Below are 22,497 nucleotides of genomic sequence, written 5' to 3'. Positions count from 1 at the left end.
TATTATCATTTGCTATTTTCATGGAAGAATAAAAACAAGTGGAAGTGCTATGTAGTAGGTGCAGCGTTGCGTGCCACAATTACGCGGGGCGTAATAAAGGTGTGACAGGTTGTTTCGGGCAGTTGCCAATACCTTAGAAGCCTAACCGATTGTGGTTCTTAGAACGTACAAACCTTACGCCATTACAAACGGATACAAAATTCAGATCTATTGTCAAGAAGACATTAATATCTAAGGCGTATTATAAAGTCAATGATTATATCATGGCCAGGGATATTTGGAAATAATTCCGATCCGCATTAGCGATCCCTTCAAATAGCGAACCTACTGTGTTAAAAATAAAGTTGTGTTAAATACTTGTGATGTATAGATATCATTTAATAATATTGTAAATCTGTTTAAAAAAATATATATCTCGTTGAGTTTCTTGCCGGATTCATCTCAACAGAGGTTTTTCCGAACCGGTGGTAGATTTCTTTTTGGCATTCATAAGTGCTTGTTATAGCCTAAATTGAATAAAGATATTTTGACTTTGACTTTACATAGTACACATTACATGGTCTCTGGTCTGTCTTGGGTAAAACTGCTAAAAAACCGCAATCTCCCCACGTGAAGAAGCACAAAACAAACTGCTGGTTGGCGCCAATACAACAGCTGGTGTAATCCGTCCATTCATTCATTAGTACAGTGTGACGTTCGTTTCTGACTAGCGGCGCGTTCAGACTGGTGTGTTACGTAACATCGTGGCGTGCGCATGGGATACACAGCAGCAGGGCTACTACGAAACTCAAAACTCGAAGTTCATGTCGTGCGGTCCCTCTGACACTTATACTATTTAATACGAGAGCGAGAGGGATCGCACGACACGAACTTCGAGTTTCGTAGTAGTCCTGCTGATTGCGCGCGCACGGCATTTGTCAGGATTTTTTATAAATTTTCAATAAACTTTTTTTTAACGTACAAAAGAGAAATTAATTTACTTAGCACAGAGAATAATTTAGTAAGGCTGCATTTCCATCAGAGATGTGCGAGGAAGAGTTGCGAGGATTCTGTTTGTCATAAACCAATAGCAGTGCTATCTAGTGAAAACAGCTCGGCGGAGCGATGATAGGTAAGTGAAGCGTTTCTATTAGTTCATGACAAGCACCTAGACCTATATACGTCCCACTGCTGGGCACAGGCCTCCTCTAAGAACAAGAGGGCTTGGGCCATAGTTCCCACGCGAGCCCAGTGCGGATTGGGAACTTCACACGCACCATTGAATTGCTTCTCAGGTTTGTGCAGGTTTCCTCACGATGTTTTCCTTCACCGCAAGGCTCGTGATAAATATCAAATGTAATTCCGCACATGAATTTCGAAAAACTCAAAGGTGCAAGCCGGGGTTTGAACCCACGACCCTCTGCTTGAGAGGCGATAGGCCAAACCACTAGGCCACCACGGCTTAATTGCGGGTTGCGAAATTAATTGAAATAAATTAATTATTTACCGACACGTACTCATAAAACAAAGTAGTTGTTGGGAGCAGAGCTTTAGAGCCGGAACTAAGCCAAGATAGCTTCTGCCGAAGGTGTTATATGATCGTTGTTTTATCGCCGGCGAGTTTAGCAGCGTCGTTAAATGATCGACAAAAATACTGCGCGTTCTTGAATAGGCGTTCAAGTTCGTACAAACATAAGAAACTAGTCTGATGATACTCCACGCATCCACCATCTTCATCCCAGCCTATAAACCGTGATGGCGTGATTGGTTAGACCTCTCGCTGGCCTCTTAAGCAGAGAATCGTGGGTTCAAAACCCGGCCCGCACTTCTGAATTTTTCGAAATTCATGTGTGAAATTATTTACAATGATCTTTACGGTGAAGGAAAACATCATTGTACCATTGTACCGTCCATTGGAACCTGCACAAATCTGCGAAGCAATTGAATGGTATGTGTGAAGTTCCCAATCTGCACTGGGCCAGCGTGGAAAGTACGGCCCAAGCCCTGTCATTCTGAGGCCTGTGCCCAGGTTTAGGAACAAGGTTGGGGTGAGGGAAGATTGGGGTTTGGGGTTTGGTTTTGAGTATAGGCTGAGATGATGATGATGAATAAGGATCGCGCTTAAACGTTAAGTTATCAATAAAATATATTTTTTAAATAAATCCCAAGCCTTACACTGTCCCGTGAAATTGAGCAGCAATCCTGTCAGATTTTAGCAAATGAAAAGCAAACAATCTAATATCAACTCCAATTAGAGAGCGTTTCTATTCGAGCCCTCCGGCAGTTCGTCCTGTGCAAAGCCATTTTCAATGATATTTCAGTGTAATCACTATAAATTAGCACTGAAAAAAAATAAAGACGTACTGTATTCCTAATTATGTGTTGATATTTTAGTTTTTATTGTTTTTTATTTTATTTCATTTTTATTTTTTTTTACTTTGCGTGCCAATCTACCTGCTATGTAAGCCATTCTAGCTAGCCTGAGTCAACGGGGGCAGGCTGAAAACCAGCGCTGGCAGCTTCTGAGCAAGCGCAGCATAAGCTGAGCCTGTTCCTTTTGCCACACAGTGCAAGGGACTGGCAAACGCATTTTTTATAAGTTTATTGTTTATTTGTATTCTGTGTGCCTATCCTGTATTGTTCATGTTGGCAAATAAATCAATCTTAATCTTAATCTTAATCTTAATTTCCAACTGCAACGTAACTGCAACTGAAAGAAAGAAAGAAAGAAAGAAAGAAAAGTTTATTTTGGCTCCAAAATGTACCACCTAAAACTAAGACTAGAACTAGCACTAAAACTATGTTACTAGGTGACACGGCAGGATACCAAAAAGGGTCTCCACTCAGCATGTGTTGCCGCACATTATGTGCAGTAACGCTGGTTTTACATCCTATCTCTCTTACATCCTATCTTAGGGCCTACGCTAGCTGGTGCAGGTAAATACCTCTGTTTGTTCGTTTGTTTGTTATCTCTTCACGTCTAAACCGCTGAACCGATTCATTTGAAATTTGGTATACAGATAGTTTGAGTCCCGGGGAAGGATATACATAGAATAGTTTCTATCCCGCAAAATTGCATAGTTCCCGGGATAGCGAACGAACTCTTCGCGGACGGAGTCGCGGGCAACAGTTAGTTCCGTCGGTACTTAGGTGGGCATGTTCAACTGTATTTTTTATAAGATTGCAAATAAGCAGTCGATTCACCTGTTACATTAAAAACAATTAAGCGCCGCCCAAAGACACCCAAACACGAGTAAGTAAAATTACGGGTGCACTACCGACCCTTTTAGGGAAGAGTAGAAGCCTTTGAAAACTATTATACATAAATATGTTGTATCGGTCTAAAACAGATAACCGTTAGGGGAGTAAAATCCTCGAATAGCGACCACGAACCGAAAGACGACGCGCTGGCAGGCCTCCCACTAGGTGGTCTGACGACATCGTGAGAGTTGCGGGCCGGTGGATGCAAGTGGCGAGTTGTCGTTCATTGTGGCGTTCTAAGGGGAGCCTTTGTTCAGCAGTGGACGTCTTCCGGCTGATGATGATAAGGGAATTCTAGGGCAGGAGCTAGTTAGTGTACAAGGCTACCTGTCTGCAGCTTGTCGGCGGTCAGACTGCGTAGGAGTCGCTTGATGCTGCGCCGGCGACGCACGCCGCCGTCGTCCGGGGAGCTCATGGCATGTCGGTCACTTCACTCACAATATCCAGTGGGAGGTCATTTTTGGATGGCGGAAATTTTATTAGTTAAGTATAACTGTGTCAAAAGTTCACTCACAATATTTTGTGGGAGGTCATTTTTGGATGGCGAAGCTTGTATTAATTAAAGGTGTGTAAGGTTTCCCTAATGATGTTAAGGCGCTAGTCTAAACAACTTCGGAAAGGTTAGGCGGGGGGTGACGGTCAGTTTGGTGGTATAATTACCTACATGTAAAGGCTGGGTTTACGTAAGTGATGACCAATGTGGTCTACATCGATCCAACGAGAATAATAAAGACTTGAAAGGGGCCTACATACGCGAAAAAAACACATTGGAAAATAAACAGGTATCAGGGTAGCAGGAGTCTACCAAATATCTTCTGCTTGCAGTCGAGTAAAAACCGATAAGTATGGCCTACTAGAAAAAACTTTAGAGACCTCAAAAAGGAAGAAGTTTTGCCTAACATTATTTTGCGTTCGAATTTGCTACTCTAGCATATAGGTACAACCTTTATAAATATGACCGTGGTTATCAAGCTTGCCAAACTCTTCAAAAATTCCTTTTGTCTGTTCCTTGCGCGGCCCGTGCGGTGTTTACTTGGCAGCACACGCAATGAACAGAGTATAAGCTCGCCTCGCGCGTAGTCTTGGCGAGACCGTAACGGCTGTAGTCAACACGACGCTTACCGAGTCTCAGCAAGCGTATAAAACTTACATAACCACCTCTGAAGCCACATTACCAACCCCTATCTTCAACTAAACGCGCAAGTGACTAACCGCACTGTTAGCTATTATGTAACGCGGGCGGCAAGCAGAAGGCCGGCGATAAAACTCCGTTCCGGCCCCATTGTGGGCGCCAATATAATAAACATACCGCTTCCGTCACAAGAGAGTAAACCATTTTATTACCTATTGGTACTGGTTAGGGAGTACTGTGGTAGATGAGGTTTTATTTTACAGTAAACTACCCAACTATTGAACTCTATCTCACCTGAGAATTTTTAAGACTGTACCTAACTATGTAAAATTAGAAAGAAGTGTGTGACAAGACTTGTTATGTTTTAGAACGCGCTTCGCTCAAAGACAAATAACATCGTAGATTTGTTTTGATAAAAACATATCGTGTTGAGTTTAACTATTATTATTATATTTAGCTATAAGGGGCTATTTTACCACCCATTGACTAACTTTAACTGACGGATAAATGTGATGCCGTCTCTGTTTGTTTTGATCGAATAGACGGAGACGGCATCTCATTTATCCGTCAGTTAAACAGCCCCTAAGTGTGTCAAGTTTAACGCCGGTTTTTCCGAATTGGTAAGGAAGGTACTATACGAAGGCTACCAAGAGCTCGAGCTATGCTTCGAAGCTTAACTAGGGAGACCCCAAAAGAAATGGGACCAAATTAGCCGATAACGATGTCAACTACCTATGCCACCGCCACAAACAACCAAGTCGCCTATAACAAAAGACAAATCACATCAAATTCACTTTCCACCAAACAATAATGAAAATTACCCTCGTCAATTAATTTCATAACTGACAGGGGTCATTGAACAACCCCCTTCCCTCCGCGGTGGGGGGTTGGGGTCTGCGCAACCACCGTGAGATCAAAGGGTGCTCCGTACCGTGCAACATCGTATCATGTGGGTAATAGGTAATCGTGGATGGGTGTTATATTCAAAGTCTTGTATGATCGCAAAAAATGCTACTGCGTAAAAGATGAGACAGCGTGATGGGCGGCAGTAGGTACTCAAAGTCAGTGGCAGTGATAATGAGTGAAATAAAATTAAAAATCACAAGGCAGCAGACCATCAGCCGATTGGAAAGCTCAGGGGTTAAATAAGTTTTTGTTAAATAAAAAATCTTTTTTTTTATACCTAATGCTCTTTAGCTGACCGTACATGGTTCTCAAGCTGTCATGTGTATACCAAATGTCAAGTCGATCCGAACATTAGTAGTGGGTTTCATAAAACTTGCAAGATTCGGCCCCTTCGTCTAACTAAAAATTACCATTTTGTAAAAAAAAAACAATCACCTTTGGCACTGCTTGAAACAGGCCAAAATTCTCCCAACATGTTTACAAGTAATAACATTTTTTTCGTATTGTTAATGTCAATGTCAATGGTATTATGAAACATTAACGTTTTTGCTAGCACTCTTTCCACCGCACCCTAAAATTAGCTCGTATTATGTTGTATTTACAAAATAACCTTCATTTAGTTTTTAGGATTAATTCAGAATGCACTAAAGTAGCTCCGTTCGTTCGATAAATTTTACGCTGAAAGCACACGCATTGCAGATGCTTTTAATGCATCCCATATCGTAACTGTTAATAGGTACAATTTACAATCCAAACAACATATCATTTTAGTGCAACAAACGGGTAAAACATGTGTTTAAATAATATGTATTGCGCGATTTAGAATGCCAGCAAACTGTTACTGATAGATAGATAATTCATAAAAGGCTAAAAAGTATCTTATCGATAAATACATTTCTTAAACGAGAGACAAAAAATATCGTTCTACTCATACATAACAATTTATTAAATGCAAATGATCATTCGGGATAGAATTGAAGTTACACAGACTAAACACACCCAACTCTAGCTTCCTAATAGCCACCTAAAGTCAGTGCTCGCAGCGTGCCCAACGTTCGTAGATCTCTGATATTTTCATCAAAACCTAAGTCGCACTCAAGTTTGGAATTCTACTGTCTGAAGTCAGAATCTTCTAAGTTAGCTAATAGGCCGTAAAACGCAGACGCGCGGCGAATAGCGAGCAAAGGCGGAGTAATTTGTCAGATTTCAGACAATTTTGTGAGAACATTTTAAGAGTTTATAGTCACAAATAGTATGCGAGAATCGCAGTTTTTTGTTAAAGAAAATTGTTTTCCCAAGTTCATTAATTTTGCATCGACCCTAGACATTATTTATAAATAAGGGCTATTAAAGTAAGTGGTTTTAAAAAATTCAGATTCAAGACGACATTTGATTGATTGACATGGTAAGCGAAATCCTTCAAACTCCGAACTTTTCCTGTCAGACTTAAATTGAAAAGAGTCACGCAATATTGAATGTCTTTATTGATGTTGGGGTGGGTATTTTACAAAGTTTTACATAGAATCTTACTACTATTATAAATATTATAGTCTGTGTTAGGTATACGTGCGTGCGCGTGTTTGTTAATTTTCACACTAAAACGGCTGCACGGATTTGGATGAAATGTGGTAGGCAGAGCTGAGTTTTTGGAATAACACATGGGCTACTTTTAATGCCGATGTTCCCACGGGATCGCGACAAAATCTCCAAATCTCAACCGCTACGTTTAGAGACATGAACTCTGGCACGGATGTTTTTATGCAATTTTAACGAACACCACGATGTAAGGCACCACCAGAAAGACACAAGCTGTACATATTTTAATCGACTTATGCTAGAATAGAACTTGTTCGTGTAGAACAAGTTACAGCTCAAAAAAACCTTGGCACCGTTTCCCCCTTCACTATGAAGATAAAGTTTAGCTTCCGCATCAGAGCTGTTTACCGCATCAAACTGGCAGAGTGCCCGATTGGATAATTTATTCGCCATGCCGCTAACTGCAGAGTCAAGTGCAGTGGGTCGCGTTCGCGTGGGACGGCATCCGTGGAGATACCTCTAGACTCGCGGGGAATGCAGGTTCTCAGTATAAGAACAAACGAGAAAATTATATCTATATGTATAAACGCGTTTAAGTCGGTATTCATGAGAGTCCTTTAGGAGTGAGCTCACGCCGAGCCGCATCGTGATGCTACATTCTTCTTCCATTAGGACTATACAACAGCGCTTCCTAATAAAACCAGCGTTACTGCACATAATGTGCGACAACACATGCTGAGTGGAGACCCTTTTTGGTATCCTCTGGTGTCACTAAGTAACATAGTTTTAGTGCTAGTTTTAGTCTTAGTTTTAGATGGTACAGTCAGCGTCATAAAGTACGTAGCAGTCAAGATCACCAAATACCGAGTACTGCCTTTTCGCAACGTAACCTTTGGCAACCTGTTTCATTTCGCAACTTTTCATTTCACAAACTCTTAAACTGTAAATATTTCAGGATTTATTTCAGAACCCTTTAGGTTAGGTTAGGTTAGTTTTATAAAAATCCTGAAATATTTACAGTTTCAGAAATATTAAACAGTTGGGGAAACATTAGTAAACCACCAAATACTTTCGTTCACTACTGAACCCCAACTGACAACCACGACCACTCCTACCAAGAGTAAAACCTTTTAATTCATTGTCGAAAACTGTCTAACAAATTTTTAACACTGAATATTTTGCATGCCCATTAGCAGGCAGAATACACTGCACACAAATTGTAATACACATCAACTTCCGCTTGACTGTATTCTAGCAAATAAAGTATATTTTAATTTTGATTTTTTAAATCTAAGAACCCTGCCCTCCGGCCAGGTGGAGTGACGCTCTGCGAAAGGCAGCTGGTAGAAGCTGGATGCGTCTAGCCGAGGACAGGGCGCAATGGCGCTCTTTGGGGGAGGCCTATGTCCAGCAGTGGACTGCTATAGGCTGATGATGATGATGAAGAACACTGTGAGCCATTTAGTTGGATACACTGCGTTGTAATCGGTTCACCCGATCCGGGGCTATGAAGTCGCGAACAAACAACTATGATGGATAGACACGTAACCGGGAAAGGCTCTCACTATTACGTCACATTGGCAAAGATACCAAAAGGCTTACAGGAAATTATTTTAAGGGTCAAGGTAAACCTCTATCGAGGTGAGGCGGACTCATGCAGAAACCGACCACCTGCATTAATAGAAATCCACGGCTCTCTTTCAATCTCTACACGGACATAAGTATGGCTTCAAAACAAAATGGCACCGCCGAACACATTCAGCGCAAGGTTTGCTTAATTTCAGACTGTCCCAAGATACGACTAGAAACAGATACGGATGTAGATCTTTTATTTTTATTAAAGAACCGAATTTCTCCGAAGAGAGGAAGCAGAAGATTACGCGCTCCGTTAAGCTCGTTCGTGGGTGTTCAGATCACACCGGAGTGTAATGGTTACTTTAAGGAAGGAATTTGATGTGTAAACTAGAGAAATGGTGCCATAAATATTACAATGCACCTTGTGTTGTAGGTACTTCTAGAAATAGATATCTCGTTGGTGGTTTTAGTTGAAGTGTATGATCATAACTTGCATAACACAATATTATAAAAGGAAGTGGAAAGTGAGTATGTTTATTTGTTACACTCGAGCGATCGCGATGAAATTTAGTATGGAGATCGCGTTGTGGAACTCATTAAAGTTGCACGAAGGACATTAAATAATTTTAATCCCAGGAAATTGTATAGTTCCCGAGGATGATAAACGAACTATTCGTAGACGAAGTCGCGTACAATAGCTAAGAGTATTTAAGAATAATTGTGCGCTTAGCGCTCGCGGCCACATTCACAGTCTCTTTTTACCCTCATCTTATACAGTGTCAGAAAAAGAAGTGGCGAAAACGATTATGATTCCGCGTGCGTTACATAATAAAACGTCGGGTCATAATCTTACCAACAACTATCTATTGGGCACGGCATTAATAAAGCATAGAAGAAACAGTAAAAGCTATCAATGAAATTCTCGACTTAAGATTGGGTTTTGGAGTCTTTTTGTATTTTTTATTTCAACTCCAAATTTTGTTACTTTTACGGTCGTCCCGTAAAATCCATATCGAAAATACAAACCGAAACATAGATGCACAGAAAAACCAGAAATCAAATTAATTAATTTCATTGCCTAATAGTGACATCTCTTCTCCGGGTGAGCGGTTAGTTCCAATGGAATGTTTAAAAGTTTCTCGATGAGGGCTAAACACATAGATGTCGCTAGTGTCGCTGCTTAAGCGACTAAATAAGAAACAAACAAGCTGAGATATGTGGTGCATAGGAGAAATTCGTGTCTGTACTCCTGTCCAGTGGTGGTGTAGGGATATGGCACGCAGCACGGAATTCTGAGGACCTGGGTTCGATTCCCAGCGCTGGTCTCTTTTTCTGGTTTTTCTGTGCATCTATGTTTCGGTTTGTATTTTCGATATGAAATTCTCGACCTAAACAACTAAGAATGTAACCTAACTATTCTTTGGTACATACTTACATATTAAACCCCTTATTACAAATTTCTGAGCTCAGAAGCAGTTAACAGAAGCCATGGAATTATCCCCTACTATACGAGTACCCTGTCGTAGCAACAAATCCGTAGACAGCCTACCGCTACGCGCTACGGGCTACGCGGCTACGCCTCAATAAACGTCACTCATTGAAAGGCCATCAAACCGGTCACCTTCGTACTGATAAAGATTTATTGACGCGTGTATAATAAAATTGACGGGTAGTAAAATATAATGATGACTGATGACCTTCGGGGAAGAGTAAACAAGGGTATGTTTTTCCTTTAATAAACATTAGAAAATTATTAATTTCAATGAGTAGTTGAGAATTTTCTGATGCCGATCTAATTGGTCGCTACTCTTTTAATCTTTCGTGTTTTTATTGATTGTCCTTCATGGTAATAAACCATTTTTCTTTATTTCTTTCAATAGTTTCGGGTTAAAAACCGGTCAAGTGCGCCCGTAAAATTCTTTGGCTTGAGGTACCCTACCATAATAATATATAACCTAACCTAACCGCTCCGTCATCAGACCATGGAAAGTACATTCTAAGACCATTCTAACAAGCCTAACCACTGCTAGGTAATGTACTGTCTCCAAGAATTTTTAAAATTGGTAATTTTTATAGTTAGGCAATTTTGTCACTGGTCATTTCACAAGTGGTGTATTTTCCATATTTCTTACTGGACATTATCTTTGGACATTCGTCTGTTTTGACCATTAGGCGTGCAAAGGATGAGATCCAGCTCAGGTGTACCATATTATTGAATTGTCATCAGAACTATGCATAATTGCCAAGTTTCGTATCAATACAACAAAAAGAAGTAGATGAAAATTAAGTTCAAAGATTCCGTTCCATACATCAAATACAGATTCAAAGCTTCAACTGAAGCCAATGTAAGCGTGTAAACTAGTAAACTGATGCATTTATAAATTTAATTAATGTAAATAAAATACGTGTTTTACCTCCATTTCTAGTCCACCGGTAAAAAGTTTGTAAAAGTCACATCCATCCGTTCCTCCGTTACGAAGTGAAACTAGAACAGGGATGGGGAAATAGCGGCCCGCGGGCCAACTCCGGCCCGCGACAAGATTTAATCCGGCCCGCGATAAAAACCCGTCATCTAAGTTAAATCGGCCCGCGATAAACAATATTCAAATATTTCATATACCTATCTGTGAGCAGGTATTTTCTTCAATTAATCTTCGCAAAACTGAGACTTATTTTTGTTGTTACTTGATTAGAATGAAATTAATTCAATAAATGCTCCCTGGCCCGCGTAAATTTAGTAATTATTGTATATGGCCCATCGCTAAATCTATTTCCCCATCCCTGAACCAGAACAAAATATACACCGGCATTTATAATATTAGGGCAAACAAAGGTGCAACAGTTTACCAGTTCCCGCGTCACCCAACCGCGCGTGCTCGTACGCATTAGCCGAGAGTGATTGCTTGGCGTAGGCCGGGCCCGCGTCAAGAGCGGTGACGCATGACATTATACTGGTCATGAACTGGCGGAAGCTGATGCGTAATTCACACGGCTAATAAAATAACCTAGTATGTACACACAGATCTTCAATAAAACAATTTAAGTCGAGGTAGAACAGTGGTTTGACTTATCACCTCTATATACAGCTAGCTGTAATGGCTAATTGTGTGTTTTTTTTTAATTGACTTTCAGCCAGGTTTTTCGCGGCGTATTCTTTTTGGCAGTGATGCTGTTTTCGAAAGCTTTGGAAGTAGAAAAAGTGATACGTAAATGAGGCCTTTGTGGCCTAGGTAGGTACTTACAGAATAAAACGTTTTGTTTTTTTTATTTTGCTTGTGGGTTCGGACCTCTTTTTTTCAGAATTTGTGGGCAAAATTACACTAAATTGTAAGTGTTTAAAATCTTCAAACTTACTGAAAACTACTTTTACAAAAAATAATTTTGTAGCGGAGAAGCCGGATTTATTGATATGAACCTCCCCAAAGTAACGCCCGAATCAATTAATTAATTAAAATCATGAGCTTTTCAGATAAACACATCGTGAAGAAATTTGCAGTAATCTCAAGTCAAGTCACCAATCTGCTGGGCTACTACAAAACTCGAAGTTCGTATCGTACCGTCCCTCTCGCTCTCGTATTAAATAGTAAGTGTCAGAGGGACCGCACGACACGAACTTCGAGTTTCGTAGTAGCCCAGCTGTACCAGGCCATCTGTCATCAACAAATCACATGTGGCAACTACAGCCTAAGCCATTTCAAACTGCTGAGTAAAACGTAGTGGTTATATGCTCTTTGCTGCTGAGCTGAGGGAAGTATATACGCCAATATGATGAATTAAACGTAACGAATAAACGCTTTTCTTTCATTATCTCAACTAGCTAGTAGCTTCACGCCCGCAAACTGCCAGCAAAACAACACCGTTCGCATAATTGTTTTCCATTCATCGAGTCGCCGAGCTCTCGAACGGCACTCGACCTTGCTTACGCTCTCGAGCTCGAGTGCGTTGCGTAAATCTTAGTAACGCAACGAGTTAAGGCGGGATCGAGTTTAATTTTGAGTTAGTGTATATATTGGCCTTCTGGAATGCGAATTTGGCACACAAATAAAGCTTTGTCTACACTAGTATAGTCATCTCGTGTCGAACCGTGCCGCGTGCGAAAATATTCTAAATTTAAAAGCGCACATAATAGTCTCATAGAGTCTAACGAGCTATACTTTTTAAAGTACAATCGCGATCAAAGATATGTTTACTTACTAAGTTGTCACTACGAATAAAGTTTTTGTGACAATAAGCTAACCGTAAGGTAAACGTACGAGTGCTTGCCGCTGTCCCAGTAGTTGGCATCTTTAATCTTATGTTACTAGCAATAGAGCTGGCAGCAGGGTGTCGTCTATTGGGCATTAGCGTACAAGCATTCGGACGTTTACCTTAGCTTGCCCCAACGTAATCATTTTGTCACCTACTTCCCTCATAATTAACTAATTTAGTAGATTTCAAGCTTTAGGACCGAGTAAGGAAATAGTAGTTAATTTATTTGCTTATTGACGAACCGACGAAGTTTGTTGCAGCAAATTTGTAAACTTGAAAAACCATATTGCTTGTTTTTATCCGCTGCCCGAAAAGGGTTATTAACTTGTTCATTTACTGACGAGTTTTATTGCTGATTTCGTCCCTGTAATATTGATGAATCCTACCTTTAAGATACGATTTGTATTTACTTCATCTTTATCATCCCGACCTATATTATATATAGGCTATATACCTCGAACTGCTGGGCGCATGCCTTCTCTCAGAATGAGAAGGCAGTACTGAAACTTCCTCATATACGTTGCGCTCCAACGGCATTGAAAACCAAAGCAAGCACAGCCGCAGCACAATGCAAGCTGCCGCGACCCTCGTCTAGACTCGGTGGGCGTAACCTCATGACCCCCTATGCAAACAGGCGTAACTTTCACGCGAAACTTACGCCGCGTAACACGAGACAGTTTGAGTAAGTTTCAGGCTTCGAAAGAGAGTGGTTTTAAAAAGATTTTTTTAACAGCTCTTATGCTTGCGTAGTTGGATCACAGAAAGGTTAAGTTTAATCCATAGGCTAGGGTCAGAAAGGAATTGAAATAGCTAACGTGTAAAATGTCTGCGCGCTTGAAACAAGCGCTCGTAATTTTGTTCACCTAAGTAGCAAATTAAAGATGTATTCCTATATCTAAACAATATTTAAATATCACGGTGCACTTGACACCAATCGACCTAATCCCAAAGTAAACAAAGCTTGTGTTATGGGTACTAAGCAACGGATAAACATACTAAAATAGATAGATACATACTTATGTAAGTAAATACATATTAAATACCTACAAGTATTCGTATTTTTCGTACAAATATCTGCCCCGATCGAGGTTTGAGCCCGGGACCTCAAGCTTCGTAGTCACGTTCTCTAACCAATTGGCTCTATGTAGCGTAAGCTAATTCCGAGTTCTTTCCCGCTAATGAATCTATGTAACATCTTGTCGCTTCTACATTATTCGTCATATGAAATTGTTAGATAATATTAGCTAGTAGCAACCGAGTAACAACCGTCTTTCGTCGCACAGAAACATAACATTCCCTCAGGGGATAAACATAATTCTCATTAAATGACTTTGACCACAATTCCCGAAGATTCATCTTTACCGGGATAAAATCAGATTTTTTTATTCTTTCACTATAAGGTAGAATTTTTATTGTAGGGTGTATTATCTGTATTGGAGCGCATACAGTCGCCAAAGGTCTTAAATGTGTACAACAAACTAAATGTTTCAACGTTCACTAAAAAATAAAAGTATTAAGCGAAAGTCAGCGAAAATTGCACGATTTTTCTTGCAAGTCTAAACTCGGCTTTAGACAATACGGCCTCTAGTTATAGCACATTTTACAAACCGAACTAACATAAATCGAAACTCAAATTTAACGAACTAACTAAACTAGTACAAGCATTTTATAGACACCTTATTAAGGTACATAAGGTTTGGTTTGACCACTATCACGCTTAAGTCCATTAACCATAATCTTAGATGGAGTACACTTGGTTAGCAGCCCAGTAACAGTTACCCTTGATTTAGAAAACGGCCATATTGTAGCATTATAGCATTCATTAAGTTTTTTGTGACAGGAAAAATTCCACTGATGCCATCTCCGTTATAATAAGACGGACCAACTAATAACCAACCTGATAAATCCCTATACACCCGCTTATATCCCCTGAGGGGTTCTAAAATCTTTCTCATTACTTAGCTTTCGGGTCCGTGTCTACCTTCCGGGATCCAATTGGATGCTATCACGCTCGCCCTTGACCGGCTGGCTTTATGCCAGCGCTGACAAATTGTATCGATTTATACAAGCTATGCGCTCGTATGCGTTTACAGGATTGTATAGGGTTACTTGTAAGTGATACATAATATATCGGCCATGTATGTATCGCGGGCCCAGTACAGATTGGGAATGCACACACATGCGTTAAATTGCTTCACAGAACACGTACCTGTATTGCCCAGGTGGATACAGTAAAAAAAAACATATTTTAGGGTACAGTCAACTTAAAAAGTAATGGATTACTTTTTTACTCTGTCGCATTGACACATTTGTCAATACTTAGAGCGCATAACTAACTGTACAACGGCAAAAAACCAAAGTGTACTTCCGATACTGAGTCTGCCTCCCCTACACAAAACGAGAACGATTTTTTTTCTCGTCCAAACCCATAGTGTGCAGTATCGTACTAGGTATTTCAAAAACATTACAGTTTTTCTAAGATCATTTTTCGAAACGCAACTTGTTAACAATTGACGACCCCTGCCACTTAAAGTAATTTCAGAAGGCAGACATTATAGAAACCAATCTGACCACATACATACAAACGGTATGGTACAAAAACGCACAAATCCCTCGACCCTAGACGTCCTTTTCATTGCGTACCAGCGATTGGAAAACCCTACTACCATTATGTCCAGTCTATACGCGTCCCTTTCGTCTCATAATGCGATAGTTAAGGAAATAGTTAATTAGAGAATCCAGCGCAGCTGGGGATCGAACGCGGTTGAATTGCTTTCCAGATTTGTTCAGCTACCTCCGACTGGAAGAGATCCATCTAAGAATAATAAAAAAAATATACTAGCAACAATGCCGCCTTACATGGCTCTAGAATTAATTTTCACGCTGTGGAACCGTTACAGGCTGAAAAACAGCGCTGCAATTGTTTTCTTCCTCGCAGCGTTATGCTATGCCTGTACCCATTGCCACCTGTTTGTGTGTAAATTTTATTTGTATAGTCGAGTCATGTTTTCTGTTGCAATAAATGATTTTATTATTATTATAAGGTCGCTTGTTTAGTTTCTCTTATCTGTTAACTCATGTGTTCTAATTAGCTGTCGCCTGCGACTTCGTCTGTAAAGAATTCATTTATCCCTATCACACCCCTAAGTTTTTCACAATTTTATGTGCGAAATTATATCAGAATTTTATCATGAACTTCACGGTAAAGGAAAACATCGTGAGGACACGTGCACCGGTGAAAAAACTCAATGGCGTGTGTAGTTCCCAATCCGCACTGGGCCCGCGTGGGAACTACGGTTCAAGCTTACTCATTCCTAGAGGTGCCTTGCATGCATGCTGATGATGTACCTAGTGAAAACAGTCCTTTTTTATCTCTTATTTTGTGACGGGTCGGTCTAAATCAAACAAGCGTTTTACTTAATTCAGTAACCACAACTTTGACGTCGTTGCCCACGCTTCGCCCAAACGGAAACCGTCCAAGTAAGGGTGACGTTTATTTTTAAACATTGACGGCCTCCCGCACCTGCCAATAACACGCAGATAGACCCTGTCCACGAACCGAACAGAAAGCTAAGACTAAGTTCTGCGTACAGCTAACTGAGGATGGTGGGTTCTACCCAAGTTCTACCGTTTTAATATTCTTTGATAGTACGTCCAACAGAGATCCGTAATCTACAGAATTCTCTGTCGCAACTTGTCCACAAAACATTTCACTTTGTCAAAAACGAATTCACTCTACTACATGCTGCGTCATCTCTGTGAAACGACACAGCATCTGGTCAGCACTATTGTGACTCACGACTACTTTTTTGCTTAGCATATCTAATTATAAAATACAGAACTTTAGGAAGAAAGAAAGATTTATTTGGTTCCATAAGTACCACCACCTTACAGTAATAAGACTAAAACTAACAATAAGTCACGTGGTGACACGGCAGGACACCAAAACCGTGCCTCCACTCTAGAATGTGTTGCCACGCGTTGTTCAAGACACAAAACTTTACTGTTCAAGAGACAAAAGACCAGAGAAAGAAAGGCTCGCAAATGGCGTCCTGGCAATCTGAAGCAGCATTGTCCACACGGACTCTCGTCTTCGCATTTACTCTCTCTTTCTGCCGTCACGCTATACCGTTAGACGGAAAGAAGTGGTCGTCTACATATACAGCCCTCTAAATAGCCGCGACTGAATTTATAGCAGAGAATATACCTCTCTATGTGACTAAGAAGCATTCCGATCGGAACAGTCAACAGAAATCTTTGACTGCAGACGTTTTGTCGCAAAATCAAGGTCTCCGGAAAATGGCCTCAGCAATAAAGAATAAAAATTGCGAATATGATAGAAGATAGTGTTTACAAAAAAAAAAATCTTTACGGAGGTCCATATCAACGAGCTTCAATTTTACAAACTTTTGTTCAACTTTCAATGTAGTTTATGTATGTATATTATGTCGGGTCAAATCTTGCAAGTTAAATTAAATCCACTTCCAGTGGTTGGATTGACTTGAAATTTGGCATACCTATGTAAGTGCGGTGACAACACATTAATCTGGTAGTGAAATTCTGTTAGTCCAGCCAGGTTCCTCTCCGCAGGATGGAGCTCCTCAACGGTTAATGGTAGCAACATGAAATTTGGTACGGAAATGTAGTTTGCATGACAATTCAAATACAATCAACAAAAGTACAGTCAGCAAAAAAGCATGTCTAAATAACGAAATTTTTAACAATTACTTATTTATTTAACTATATAAGTAAAAGGTTTGTAGTCCTTAACATTATAATAAAAAAAAACTCGGATGCAAGACATAAATTGGCGAATATGAATGCATTATTTACTCCCATGTTTCACATGGGACTGGAGTGATACTGCTATTTTTTGGCAAAGGAATTACAGAATCCAGCCAAATAGGTCGTGCTGTGTCAAATAGACCTGTTTTTACACGGAAAATGAACGTGCAGTGGATTTTTTTCCTATAGTTGACATAGAAATTGTAATTTTAACTTTTTATTCACGTTTATTTATTATTTTTAAGTCTAATTTTGATTTGACGCATTTTTGGCTATTATTTTCTTAAAATTTGACAACTATTAGTATTTTTTATATATGTCCATGTACCTATATTTGACGATCCTTTTGTAACTTTCTGATAATAACTGACATGTGTTTATAATCTATTTTTTCTGAATGTTTAAACGCTTGTCATTAGTGAACGCAGCAATACTGCCGCAGTTTGTAAATCGATCATGCGATCGCAAGGGACGGAGATATCATTAGCTCGTTATATGCAATTACATGCACATGCAGGTAAGCGAGTTAAGCTGTCTCCCGGGTCCGGTCCGGTCCGTCTGCCTCTCTGTCCGTCTGTCTGCCAGCCTGTCTATCTGTCTGAGATGATTTAAATTACTTTTAGTACATTATCTACATCATTATTATCTTTATTTTCAACAAAATCGTTTAACCTTTTTTTACTTATTTTATTTTCGAACTAGATCAATTGGCGTATATTAGTTCATTTATAGAAATATGACATCCATTCTATGCTTTAGTGACCCTATTGTTTTAACGATGAGAATTTATTGTCATATTTATTTATTTACCGACGTAGTTCAAAAAACATGCAAGTTGAAGTGGCAATGGGCGGGCCACATCGCTCGAAGAACAAATAACTTGCTTGATAAAATTATACGAATTAATTTGATAACTATTAAAGTTATAGTTAATAATGTTGTGCATATTTCAATTATGCGAATTCATTATTATGCAAAATAAGTTTTATGCTTTTTTTATAATTATGCAAGTTCGATGTTATGCACAATTATATTACACCAAATCTGTTATGCGAATTCATATTAGAACAATTAATGTTATGCGAAATAAGGGGTACCCATCGTAAGCGTAATCTTGTTTAAGTTAAACTTAAACTTGTATTTTGAGACTATCTGTGAGATCCTGTAATTGTCTGTATCACTATTTTCATAATCATTTTGTTGTAGGTACAAGCTGTTGGTTCTCCTTTAATAAATAAATAGATAAGGTCGCGGGTGAGCAAAGTATCTAATTGTTTCGTTTTGTTCGTTAGTATATTTTGTTAAAAATTATGTGTTAAATTTTTTATTTATTCAGTTTTAAAGGACAACGTGACTCATCGATGCCTAGCGACGGGTACACTCAGCCAAAAAACAATATGGCTCAAAAAGTGAGACCACGAGACCACCCACGATAGACAGTGACAGAGAGCCGCCTCGCATTACACGCCGAAATTAGGTTCCGCTGGAGGAGCTAGCAATCGTACTGAAATAAAAGCTAAATCATGTTAGGGATTGATATCTGATACGATATATTGGTACTTATTTGAATTATTTCTGGATGTAGTGGTGCGAACACAAGTGGCATTATTTACAATCCTACTATCCCACTAATCCCACTAATCCCACTATCCCATTAATCCCACTAACACTAATATTATTATTATCGCAAAAGTTTGTATGGATGGATGTTTGTTTGGATGTATGTTCGTTACTCTTTCACGCAAAAACTACTGAACGGATTTCCATGAAATTTGGCATACAAGTAATATATACTCTGGATTAACACATAGGCTACCTTTTATCCCGATATTCTCACGGGATAGGGATAAAATCTTGAAATAACAACGCTGGGCTAAGTCATGAAATTTGGTATGTAGATAGTTGGACGTCTGGAATAACACATAGGCTACTTTTATCCCGATATTCCCACGGGATAGGGTTAAAATCTTGAAATTTCAACCGCTGGGTATAGAGTCTTGAAATTTGGACAGTTGTTCTTTACGCAACCTCAATGAAGATCACGATATCAATTTTGGGATTTCTCAGGGGAATTTTGTAAAATCCCGGAATTTCAATTGTAACTATAGATCGAATAGTTTACGCGTGCGAAGCCGTGGCTAAACTGGTAATATTACATTTTTTAAAGTTTGTATGTTATTCTTTTATGCTAAAACGGCTCGACGGATTGCGATGAAATTTTATATATGTAAGGCTATGAAAACACAAAAATGGCAGGAGATGGAACAGAGACGAGACGCCGTCGGTTTCGGAAATCACAAACAAAAGTTAAGTTTTAACGAATTACTTATGGGATAGTTTACTAACTACACCAAGACTTGCTTAGTAACATATGGAATAAACAGCATGATAAAGTTGCCGAATGATCAGTGGCGCGCTGCCAACTGAGTCAGAGTGAGTCAGCGGGGACGCCTCGCACGCTCTCGTTTAGGCAATGCTGTCAGCGAGCTAATTATCAGGATTGTTTCATAGTTACCAGTCACAGTGGAAACCTACCCTATGGCGTGCATTGAGTAGCAGGGTTGCGGCGCAAATTACCAACTGCCTACGCTGGAATCGACCCGATCTACGCCATCGCCTACTAACGATCCTAATAAATAAAACAATGATACTGTCTTTAACAATAAAACGCAATTAAGGGGTAGGGCCCACACGGTTTTGAGAAAAAGGGTCTTGACAAACAGACAAAAAGACAGACGGACAACAAAGTGGCCCGATAAGGGTTCCGTTTTTTTTTTCAAGGAAAGAAAAACAACCATGAAGGATGACGTTAATATTCCTCTGGTTATCAATTCTGTGGTCACTTCTTTTTAGAATATGAACCTAATGTAGACTACAGATTCTATCCTACTAATATTATAAATGCGAAAGTTTGTGAATGAGTATGTTTGTTGCTCCTTCACGCTGAAACGGCTGGACGGATTTGGATAAAATTTGGTATTTGAGATCGCTGGACATCTGGAATAAAACACAGGCTACTTTTTATTCCGATATTCACACGAGATCGAGATAAAATCTCGATATAACAACCGCTGGGCTTAGAGTCAAGAAATTTGACGTGATTGTTCTTAATGTAACGTCAATGAAAACCACGATTTAATTTTCGGGAATTCCCACGGGAATTTCATAAATCCCGAAATTTCAATTCAGCTGCTGGATCTAATGATTTACGCGTGCGAAGCCGCGGGTAAACACTAGTATTTTATATATGTAAATGCGAAAGTTTGCAAGTCTGTTTGTTTGTTACCTCATCACGTGTAAACCGCTGAACCGGTAATAAATAAAAAAATAAAATTCGTTTTCTCAAACATACTCGGAAATGTTTGCGTTAATGTCACGAAATAAAGACATGAAGTCTCCAACCCTCAAACAACTGTAACAACAGATTAGGAGAGCAAAGACAAAATTATAGAAACAATAGTAAAATAATTCGGTGTAGAGATAAGCGTATACCGGTCCCGGGAAGGACATAGCATAGTTTTTATCCCGGAAACTTCCATATTTCCTGCGCGATAACTCTAAGCATATTCTAAGCAGACGGAGTCATGGGCTAGTAACATGTAATAAAACAACCCTGAATTTCGCTTATGATCAGAATTATTCAATGATTGCTTTTCCTCATCTCAGAGCGCCCACGTTTTCCGCGAACCATATTTATTCCACTTTCGTCAAGTTTCCGTTTCCTTTCGATTGCTGTTCGATAAATAAACAGAGGATTGCTGTTTTAGTCTAAACATCCCTACTATTCCTACTAATATTATAAATATGTGAAAGTAACTTTTCGCGCTTCAACCGCTGAACCGATTTAGACGAAATTCGGCATGGAGAATTCCCGCGGGAACTGTGCCACTTTCGGGATAATAACTATCCTATATCCTTCCCCGGGATTCAAGGTATCTGTATGCGGAATATCATTTAAATCGGTTCAGCGGTTAAGACGTGATGAGGTAACAAACAGACTTACAAACTTTCGTATTTATAATATTAGTAGGATATTCATCTTGTAAGTATACCGAAGTTAAGCAGAAATCAAATAAAACATGGTGTATTAGGTAATAAACAGAGAAGTACAGTACCTACAAGCAATATGACAAGTGTCATACACGCGTTGTTTCGACCTTACCATAATATTAACGTAGATTGAAAAAAAGAATAACGCGCGGTTGTAATTACAAGCAGCGCGGTGCAATTGAACCGGAATGTTTGTTCCGCTTCCGGGTTCTATTCCCGGACCGGGCACCGGCCCTGTACCGTCAGCAACATAGTTACATACAGATGTACTGAATAATCAGTTACCATCATGAAAATTCGGAGCATACGACTACTACTGAATGGTGTGGTGGTGTGGTGTGTGGTGGTGGTCTAGGAATTATTGTTTTATTGAATGACATGTTTGTACTTTATTTATTAGTGACAAATCTCAAACTACGAGCCTGAAGTACTATATCCAACTGACAACACGCTGGGTATGACCCTTTTTGCTTCTTTCGGCACAATGTTTCTCTTTTTTCTTTTTCTTTAGTGTGTAAGAGTATGTAAGGTTGTCTTAATTTTTACAAGGTTTTATTTAGTTTCACCTGTCCCGTTGTCTGTCTGTCTGTAATCAAATCTTGCAAGTTAAATTTGACCAACTTCCAGTAGTCAGATTCACTTGAAATTTGGAATACTTATGTAAATCGCGTGACATTACAATAATCTAGTAGTGACATCCAGGTAGTCCAGCCAGGATCGTCTCCGCAGGACGGAACTCTTCAACGATTAATAGCATCGACTTGAAATTTGGTATGCAAATGCAGTTTGGGTGACAATACAAGTACTGTCAATTAAAAGTACAGTCAGCAACAAAAGCTTGTACAAAAAATAAAAAATATNCCATATGTCTCGGGGTGTTCAAAGGGTAGGAACCCTTATGGCTTCTCCAGAAACAAAGGGTCGTCCCTAAGTCTACCTAATTTTATCTTTCACCAATACCCTGTGTAAGTATAAAGTGTACTGCTGATACGAGTAGAAATCAAAAACAATTACGACATTTAATT

The 22,497-nt window shown here is 39.5% G+C and overlaps 1 protein-coding gene across 1 annotated transcript in view; it reads right to left on the bottom strand.

The window, feature by feature from the left end:
• Positions 1 to 22,497, bottom strand: part of RhoGEF2 (Rho guanine nucleotide exchange factor 2) — a 215,542-nt gene that overhangs the window by 115,121 nt on the left and 77,924 nt on the right.

This window comes from Choristoneura fumiferana, chromosome 29 (genome assembly GCF_025370935.1).
Source record: "Choristoneura fumiferana chromosome 29, NRCan_CFum_1, whole genome shotgun sequence".
Classification (NCBI taxonomy): Eukaryota; Metazoa; Arthropoda; class Insecta; order Lepidoptera; family Tortricidae; genus Choristoneura; species Choristoneura fumiferana.
This window is presented reverse-complemented; position numbering and strand designations above follow the sequence as displayed.